The sequence below is a fragment of the Triticum urartu genome, chromosome 1A, assembly GCF_056163025.1.
Source record: "Triticum urartu cultivar PI428250 chromosome 1A, HENAU_Tu73, whole genome shotgun sequence".
NCBI classification, from domain to species: domain Eukaryota; kingdom Viridiplantae; phylum Streptophyta; class Magnoliopsida; order Poales; family Poaceae; genus Triticum; species Triticum urartu.
This window is the reverse complement of record NC_141873.1, coordinates 560,855,958-560,866,607: the sequence shown is the minus strand read 5'-3', so window position 1 is coordinate 560,866,607 and position 10,650 is coordinate 560,855,958.

The following is a 10,650-nucleotide window of genomic DNA, read 5'->3' as shown; positions in this document are numbered from 1 at the left end:
AAAATAACATAAAACATGTGTAGCTCTCCTCCTTGATCAAGTTGGAGCATGCAGATGAACCTGTCTCCTAATCGTGGGTAGCGCATCTGTTTGCTGCCCCCTAGTACTTCTCTGCGCTTCTGCATCACACATTTGGTCCAGTCTTGCACTATTAAGCATTTGTCGCTAATCTTGAATGCACTAAAGTAATCTGTAGGATATATTGGCCGTAAGCTAATAATACACATGGTACCTTTAGTCTCGATCCCATAAGGCACAACATTCATCGGGAGTCCCTGTTGAAGAACATCGTATGGTAACATACTTGGCAATGAAGTTTAGCTTCAAAAATAATGTATGGAAAAGATGCACCAAGGACAAATAGTAAAAGTCTTACCATCCTTCCTAAATAGATGTGACCATAGTTCATTAAGAACACTGTTGGTCACACGTTTTCAGTACTAACATTTCTAAATGCAGGAAGAAAATTTGTCTTGACAGTATTGAAGGAAATATGCCCTAGAGGCAATAATAAAGTTATTATTTATTTCCTTATATCATGATAAATGTTTATTATTCATGCTAGAATTGTATTAACCGGAAACATAATGCATGTGTGAGATGGGATCCATGTATGAGAACAAAGTATGGACTTTGGTTGACTTGCCCGATGATCGGCAAGCAATTGAGAATAAATGGATCTTCAAGAAGAAGACTGACGCTGATGGTAATGTTACTGTCTACAAAGCTCGACTTGTCGCAAAAGGTTTTTGACAAGTTCAAGGGGTTGACTACGATGAGACTTTCTCACCCGTACCAATGCTTAAGTCTGTCCGAATCATGTTAGCGATTGCCGCATTTTATGATTATGAAATTTGGCAGATGGATGTCAAAACTGCATTCCTGAATGGATTTCTGGAAGAAGAGTTGTATATGATGCAACCGGAAGGTTTTGTCGATCCAAAGGGAGCTAACAAAGTATGCAAGCTCCAGCGATCCATTTATGGACTGGTGCAAGCCTCTCGGAGTTGGAATAAACGCTTTGATAGTGTGATCAAAGCATTTGGTTTTATACAGACTTTCGGAAAAGCCTGTATTTACAAGAAAGTGAGTGGGAGCTCTGTAGCATTTCTGATATTATATGTGGATGACATATTACTGATTGGAAATGATATAGAATTTCTGGATAGCATAAAGGGATACTTGAATAAGAGTTTTTCAATGAAAGACCTCGGTGAAGCTGCTTACATATTAGGCATAAAGATCTATAGAGATAGATAAAGGCGCTTAATTGGACTTTCACAAAGCACATACCTTGACAAGATTTTGAAGAAGTTCAAAATGGATCAAGCAAAGAAAGGGTTCTTGCCTGTGTTACAAGGTGTGAAGTTGAGTCAGACTCAATGCCCGACCACTGCAGAAGATAGAGAGAAAATGAAAGATGTTCCCTATGCTTCGGCAATAGGCTCTATCATGTATGCAATGTTGTGTACCGGACCTGATGTGTGCCTTGCTATAAGCTTAGCAGAGAGGTACCAAAGTAATCCAGGAGTGGATCACTGGACAGCGGTCAAGAACATCCTGAAATACCTGAAAAGGACTAAGGATATGTTTCTCATATATGGAGGTGACAAAGAGCTCACCGTAAGAGGTTACGTTGATGCAAGCTTTGACACTGATCCGGACGATTCTAAATCGCAAACCGGATACGTGTTTACATTAAACGGTGGAGCTGTCAGTTGGTGCAGTTCTAAACAAAGCGTCGTAGCGGGATCTACATGTGAAGCGGAGTACATAGCTGCTTCGGAAGCAGCAAACGAAGGAGTCTGGATGAAGGAGTTCATATCCGATCTAGGTGTCATACCTAGTGCATCGGGTCCAATGAAATCTTTTGTGACAATACTAGTGCAATTGCCTTGGCAAAGGAATCCAGATTTCACAAGAGGACCAAGCACATCAAGAGACGCTTCAATTCCATCCGGGATCTAGTCCAGGTGGGAGACATAGAGATTTGCAAGATACATACGGATCTGAATGTTGCAGACCCGTTGACTAAGCCTCTTCCACGAGCAAAACATGATCAGCACCAAGGCTCCATGGGTGTTAGAATCATTACAGTATAAATCTAGATTATTGACTCTAGTGCAAGTGGGAGACTGAAGGAAATATGCCCTAGAGGCAATAATAAAGTTATTATTTATTTCCTTATATCATGATAAATTTTTATTATTCATGCTAGAATTGTATTAACCGGAAACATAATACATGTGTGAATACATAGACAAACTTAGTGTCACTAGTATGCCTCTACTTGACTAGCTCGTTAATCAAAGATGGTTATGTTTCCTAACCATGAACAAAGTGTTGTTATTTGATTAACGAGGTCACATCATTAGTTGAATGATCTGATTGACACGACCCATTCCATTAGCTTAGCACCCGATCGTTTAGTATGTTGCTATTGCTTTCTTCATGACTTATACATGTCCTATGACTATGAGATTATGCAACTCCCGTTTTCCGGAGGAACACTTTGTGTGCTACCAAACGTCACAACGTTACTGGGTGATTATAAAGGAGCTCTACAGGTGTCTCCAATGGTTGATGTTGGGTTGGTGTATTTCGAGAATAGGATTTGTCACTCCGATTGTCGGAGAGGTATCTCTGGGCCCTCTCGGTAATGCACATCACATAAGCCTTGCAAGCATTGCAACTAATGAGTTAGTTGCGGGATGATGTATTACGGAACGAGTAAAGAGACTTGCCGGTAACGAGATTGAACTAGGTATTGGATACCGACGATCGAATCTCGGGCAAGTAACATACCGATGACAAAGGGAACAACGTATGTTGTTATGCGGTCTGACCGATAAAGATCTTCGTAGAATATGTAGGAGCCAATATGGGCATCCAGGTCCCGCTATTGGTTATTGACCGGAGACGTGTCTCGGTCATGTCTACATTGTTCTCGAACCGTAGGGTCCGCACGCTTAACGTTACGATGACAGTTATTATGAGTTTATGCATTTTGATGTACCGAAGATTGTTCGGAGTCCCGTATGTGATCATGGACATGACGAGGAGTCTCGAAATGGTCGAGACATAAAGATTGATATATTGGAAGCCTATATTTGGACATCGGAAGTGTTCCGGGTGAAATCGGGATTTTACCGGAGTACCGAGAGGTTACCGGAACCCCCTGGGAGCCATATGGGCCTTAATGGGCTTTAGTGGAAAGGAGAAAGGGGCAGCCCAAGGTGGCCGCACGCCTCCCCCCTCCCCTAGTCCTATTAGGACTAGGAGAAGTGGCCGGCCCCCCTCTCTCTCTTTCCCCCTCGGGGAATTCTAGTCCAACTAGGATTGGGGGGAGTCCTACTCCTGGTAGGAGTAGGACTCCTCCTGCGCCATCCTCCTGGCCGGCGGCCCCCTCCCCCTTGGCTCCTTTATATACGGAGGCAGGGGGCACCTCTAGACACAGAAGTTGATCCACGTGATCGTTCCTTAGCCGTGTGCGGTGCCCCCTGCCACCATATTCCACCTCGGTCATATCATTGTAGTGCTTAGGCGAAGCCCTGCGTCGGTAGAACATCAAGATCATCACCACGCCGTCGTGCTAACGGAACTCCTCCCCGACGCTTTGCTGGATCGGAGCCCGGGGATCGTCATCGAGCTGTACGTGTGCTAAGAACTCGGAGGTGCCGGAGTAACGGTGCTTGGATCGGTCGGATCATGAAGACGTACGACTACTTCCTCTACGTTGTGTCAACGCTTCTGCAGTCGGTCTGCGTGGGTACGTAGACAACACTCTCCCCTCTCATTGCTATGCATCACCATGATCTTGCGTGTGCGTAGGAAATTTTTTGAAATTACTACGTTCCCCAACAAGTATCAAGATCCTCAAGCCATGAAACATAATGACTTAGCTCCTCGCAGTTTAATTCAGCCTCGGGATAGTAGTAGGTCCTGTCTACCAAGCGCTGGACATGTTTGCTTGCACCGAAATAAGCTGACAATAAAATTAGTTGTCAACTATTTTTGAATAAACAATATCAAATACATAAATATGGTTGACAAACTTACATAATGGTATAACTGGAGGCGTCTGCACATCGACCCAGATGTCGGTATTACCTTCAATATCATCTTTTAGACGAATATCAAAGGTGATAACCATATCAGGCTCAAATGCATAAGTCTTGCATAGTGCTCGCCATGTTTTGCATCCAAAATAGGTGTAGTCGTCTGAATTGTATAATTTTGCATGGAAAATATAACCATGCTCGGTCTTTAAGTAAACTTTATTTTCCTCCATAGTACGACTGAAACCTATCTTATCCAATACAAAAACTCTTGCATGGCAGGGGATACACTAGTAGAATAGTAAAAAAAGACTTGTCATGCTTAATGTCATGCTTAAATTATAAGTTGAAGCAAATGAAGCAAATGTCATGCTTAATTATGAAAAAAGACTTGTCGTTGTGACTTAATGTATCCACTTCGAAGTTCTCGTCCAGCTTGATGCTGAAGCGCCTATCATCATCTAGGAAGATTCCGTCGCACAGGCTGCGCTCGTCTTCGCAGTATTTGCAAATACCAAAATCTTTTTCGTCGTCAGAAATTTCCTATGTTCATAGTTAAAACATTAATTGAAAATCGGTCGAATAAAACTACCAAGATACTCAACACACAAATCCGAGGCACTCGATATTTCCTACATCTTCTGGCACAAGTCATGCCAAAATTCACGAAAAAATCCGGCATGACCTTTGCTAAAATAGGACATATCGAGCGCCTGATATTTTCCGGAACGGAAATGAATCAACACTCCGGCAAAACATAGGCCACTCGGAGGTGTAACCTGCAAACATGACCGGCCACTTGGCCAAGCACATATCCTATTTGAGCAACACAAGATATACATTTCAAAATATCTTATAGGACTCAAATTAGCATCCATACATCGTCGAATATTATCACTAATACATCCTCAATAGTGTCATACATATAACATCACTAATACAACTAAAACCCTAGCACACGACGGGTATCGGCGCGGGCGGTGGACACCCACAGAGAAGGAACCATCACGGGATCATAGCTCCAGTGAGATCCCTGGAGTACCTGCCAGGTATTGGAGAACCTGTGCTCCAACGCAAACAAGTAGCAACGGACATGCGCGTCCTCCTCACTGACACGGCGACGCAGCACCTCCGCGGGGTCCTCGAGCCTCTGGACCATCACTGGCCCACGCGACCGCCACCAAAGAAGGTTCGGGTCAACGACAGGCTGGCTCCTCACCAACCTGCGCCCCCTGGTAGGTAGCGCCTCCCAGTACCACCCTGGCGGAGCCCAGTCCCAGACATGGCCCATCTGGTCAAGCAGGTGTCGTCCTCCGCCGACTCGACGACGAGGTGCGGGATAGGCATCGTCCATGTCGATGGGGAAAATTGCTTTAACTAAAAAAATAGCAACAAGTTCTTATTAACTAGTTCTATCAATTCAACTAGTTCTTATTAAAAATAAACTTACTATAAATAAAAATAAACTAGTACCTAATTAGTACCTAGTTCTTACTAACTAATTAGTACCTAGAAACTACTGCCCTAATTACCATCTAATTTGATGAAGCTAGGGGTGGAAAGTGGTAGCAGATATTTATCCAACTATAAAGTGAAATAAGTGGTCAAATTTTACTCGTTTTATGATTCATCTTAGAAATTTGATTCGTTTCCACCCTTAGATGAACCCTAACTCATTTGAGCCGCATCCGCATTCGATTTGTTTCCACCCTTACATGAACCCTAACTAATTTGATGCAACTAAAATATAAAGAAACCCTAGGCAGAGGTAGGGGAGAGGGAGGAGCAGGCGTGCTCACCTCGGGTGCCTGCGACGAGGGAGGGGCACGCGGCGTCGAGGTCGGGGGTCGGGGCTCGGGCGCGCGGTGGATGGCGGCGTCGAGGTCGGGGCCCGGGCGTGCGGCGGATGGGGCGTCGAGGTCGGGGTCGGGGCGGCGTTGAATCTGGGGTCGGGGCGGCGTAGAGGGTGTGCGGAGAGCGCGCGGCGGCCGACGGGCGACAGCGGCTGCGAGAGTGGAGAGCTGGATTTGAGGGAAATGGCCGTGGGGAAGGACGAACCCCGTGGTTAAGTCAGAAGTAGCAGCAGCGCGTTCCAGAAAGCACGCTACTGCTACGTTAGCTGTAGCATGTTCTGGGATACACGCTACTGCTACTCCTTTATACTTTTTCCCTTTTTCATTTAGTTTTCTTCACATTTTATTTTTTTCCTTTCACCTTATTCTATTTATTTCATTTTCAGTTACCTTTCTATGTGCTTTACATTTAATTGTATATCCTTTAGCAGTAGCGAGTTTAGATTAAAACGCGCTGCTACAAAGAAAGTAGCGGTAGCGCGGTTCGATGTAGGTCGCTACTACTATGTGTAGCTGTCGGTGTCAAAACCGGCGGATCTCGGGTAGGGGGTCCCGAACTGTGCGTCTAGGTCGGGTGGTAACAGGAGGCAGGGGACACGATGTTTTACCCAGGTTCGGGCCCTCTTGATGGAGGTAAAACCCTACGTCCTGCTTGATTAATATTGATGATATGGGTAGTATAAGAGTAGATCTACCACGAGATCAGAGAGGCTAAACCCTAGAAGGTAGCCTATGGTATGATTTTTGTTCGTCCTACGGACTAAAACTCTCCAGTTTATATAGACACCGGAGAGGGCTAGGGTTACACAGAGTCGGTTACAATGGTAGGAGATCTACATATCCGTATCGCCAAGCTTGCCTTCCATGCCAAGGAAAGTCCCTTCCGGACACGGGACGAAGTCTTCAATCTTGTATCTTCATAGTCCAGGAGTCCGGCCATCCGGACACCCACTAACCCAGGCCTCCCTCAGTAGCCCCTGAACCAGGCTTCAATGACGATGAGTCCGGTGCGCAGATTGTCTTCGGCATTGCAAGGCGGGTTCCTCCTCCAAGTACTTCATAGAAGATTTTGAACACAAAGGTAGTGTCCGGCTCTGCAAAATAAGTTTCAACATATTTCCATAGAGAGAATAATATTTACACAAATCTAATCTGCTGACGTATTCCGTAGCGTGACATCACACCACGGCCAAGTCTTTATTCGAATCTTTTTATCATACCACCTCAGCGTGTTTAGCGAGGCGGTTTCCTTGGCACGTCTTGTTAAAGCAGAGATCGTGTCCCCTTATTCCGGGATTCTCATCAATACGGGTGTGGGTAACCCAACCGCGCCATTGACTACGGCGCTTGGGAGATAAGCGAATTTTACCAGGCTGGTGGGGGCGCATAGTCGCGTCCGCCCATATAAGGGGATAAGGATCCACCTTTTCATCCACGCCTTCTTCCTCCTTTGCCTATCCATTTCCGCGCACTCGAGCTCCAGCGCCCAAGTCCGCACACCCCACCTCAACCTTGTCCAGCCATGTACGGAGTGGGAGGCAAGTGGATGGTCTCCTCCGTCACAGAGGGACACATCAAAAGACTGAGGAAGGCCGGATACTTGTCTAATGACATTGCGCACCGGCTTCCCGAAGAGGGGCAGCTCATCCCCACCCCTAGGCCCCATGAGAGGGTGGTGTTCCTCCCCCATTTCCTCCGCGGACTGGGCTTCCCTCTCCACCCATTTGTCCGGGGGCTCATGTTCTACTATGGCCTGGATTTCCACGATCTGGCCCCGAATTTTGTCCTCAACATCTCAGCATTTATCGTCGTGTGCGAGGCTTTCTTCCGCATCCGCCCCCATTTCGGCCTATGGCTCAAGACTTTCAATGTCAAGCCGAAGATGGTGCACGGCACCCAAGCGAAGTGCGGAGGTGCCATGGTGGGAAAGATGCCCAACGTCCTATGGTTCAAGGGCTCCTTCGTGGAGTCCGTAAAGGGGTGGCAGTCGGGGTGGTTTTACATCACCGAGCCGCGCGACCCTGAATGGGTCGCAACCCCTGAGTTCTGATCCGGACCCCCTACGCGGCTCGCCTCCTGGAAAGAGATGGGCCTGTCGTGGGGTAAAAAAGGAGAGCTGACCGGACTCCAAACATGTGTCCAAACCCTGGTGGACAGGAATCTCAAACTTGTCAACGTAGTCCTGGTTATGCTCATCCGTCGGATCCTCCCGTGTCAACAACGGGCTTTCAACCTGTGGGAGTTCGACCCGGCGCGGCACCGAACTCTGAGCAGGCTCTTCGACACGACGTACGAAGATGCCTGGAAGGTGCTTTTCAAGGGCGCCGAGGCCCCCGCATCCGCTACCGAGGTTCGCGGATTCAGCATGCAGCGTCACGCTCGTGCGGTAAGCTGTTTTCACCTTTTACAGGGTATTAGTTTTTCATAGTTTGACTCCATGCGGGATCTAAGTTCCCTTACCTTTGACAGGATTGGCAGGAGACGTCCGGACAGATCAACTGTCTGGCTCCTTTGCCCGAAGGCCCAGCGGACGCTCGCTTGGTGAAGCTGCTGGTTCCGGCACCTTACGTGGTGCCGGAGAAGAAGGCCAGGAAGAAGGCCATGGGGACTCGAAAGAGTGCCCGGCGCCAGGAGGTGTCGGATTCACCATCCGACGACTCCAAGGCGCACTCCTCCCATGAAGACGAGGAGGAGGAAGAAGAGACCTCTCCCCCCCCCCCAGCGGGGGGAGGGAAGAAAAGGAAGGCCGCCCCAACCGGGGAGGCCGAAGGGTCCAAGAGGGGGGAGACCCCTCCTCCGGACTACTCCACCAACGCCGACGACGGCGAAGAGGAGTGGTCGCACAAGGCCAAGCCCCTGGCGAAATCGTAAGTATCCGGATACCAGAGTGATTCATAGTATTCCCACATTGCATAGCTTTTCCTTACATCGAACATGATTGTGCAGTCCGCTCAAGGCCGGGCTCGACGAGTCGTCGAGCGGCTCCCTGGACTCGTCGGATGTGAATTCGCTTCCGATGGCTTCCTCCCCCCACCCTACGGACGGCGCCGAGGTGGCGTCCCAACAGGTTCCAAGCCAGGAGGAGGTGGTCCTGGAGGCGCCGCAAGGAAACCTCCCGGACTCCAAGCGTAAAGGGGATAGAACCCCCAAGGGTTCCATGTCCGGCCTTGAGCCGGACACCGCGCCGGAACCTTCAACGGTTCCGGACTCCGGTAGGCAGCCTCCTTCCAAGAGGAGCAAGCCTACCGAGCCGGTGACCTCCGTCCAACCGGAGGCACCGGACAATTTGCTGGAGACGCTTAACGGCGCATCCATCGACGAGGAGCACTACACTGTTATGAGTGTGGTGATCCAGAAGGTTCGGTCCGCCAAGAGCGGACTGACTGAAGCCTGTGCCAGCCTTCTAACAGGCTTTGAGGTAAGTAAAGAATATGTAAAAATATTACCGCATAGACAGTAGCCCCTGATGCTCTGTTCGGCGTTCGGAAAGAAAAGCCGAATAGAGGATCTAATAATCGCAGGAGTCTAACATAATCAAGTCAATATGCGTGTGCAGGCTTCGCTACTGGCCTCCGCCACACTGACTACGGAGGTGGATACGCTAAAGCAGAAACTCGAGCGGTCCGAGCAAGAGCTCGGCCTAGCGAAGCAGCAGCTCGAGGAGAAGGAAGGTAAGAAATACCTTATTGAAATATGTGAAAGGTGCAATTGCAAAAAGTGACAGGATTAACGCGGCTATTGTAGGGGCCACAACTGAGGTGGCGACCCTTAAGCAAGCGTTGACCGAGGCCGAAAAGAGGACGGCCACGGAGCGCACCAAGCGGGAGAAGCATGAGACGCAGGTTGGCGAGGTGCGGCAAGAGCTCCAGGCTCTCATGAAAAAACATGAGAGTTTGGAGCTTGACTCGAAGACGCGAGAGTCTAAGCTCGCGACGGCCATTGAAGATGCCAAGTCTGCCAAGGCCGAAGCCCAGAAGGCCCTCCAGGAGGTTGAGGCAATAAAAAAGATAGCGGCGGGTAAGGCATTCTTTATGCAAAGCAAGCACGTAAAAGTGAATTACTTGTCACTTACCCAAATCCGGAGCTCTCCAGGAGCATTCGCAGACTTTCCCCGTAGCGTGTTGGATGCCGCCGCCTTCTACCGCACCGAGGAGGGAAGCTCGACGGAGAAGGTGTTCTTGTCTTAGTATGTTGAGGCCGAACAACCGGTGCCGTTAAGCGACCAGCTGAAACAGCTGGTCGAGCTCCATAAGGTGGCCGAACAGGCCATGAAGGGCCTCATAGTCCGGCTGTGGCCTGGAGAGGCCATGCCTGGGAGCTACTTCAGGCTGGTGAGGCAGCTGGTGGAGGCCTGTCCAAGGCTCAAAGTCATCAAGCGCTCTGTATGCATCGAGGGTGCCCGTAGGGCGCTTGCCCGTGCGAAGGTGCACTGGGGCAAGCTGGATGCTGAGAAGCTTGTGAAGGACGGGCCACCGCCGGGCAAGGAGCATCGCAAGCCCGAGATTTATTATGAGGGTGTTCTGAAGGGTGCCCGCCTTGTGGCGGGTGAATGTTCCATGAATGTAATTTTTCAGTGAACTCGCTCGTTTTGTCCTGTGCGCTGAAAACTTGTTCATGTGCGCTAAGCAATGCTTTTTGAATTTAAAATATTACCTTCTGTGCGGCCGTTTATCAAATTTGAGAGATGGCGAGTCGTCGGCTTCTGCCCCCATGGCACGAGTGCTGGGGTGTTCGGGATA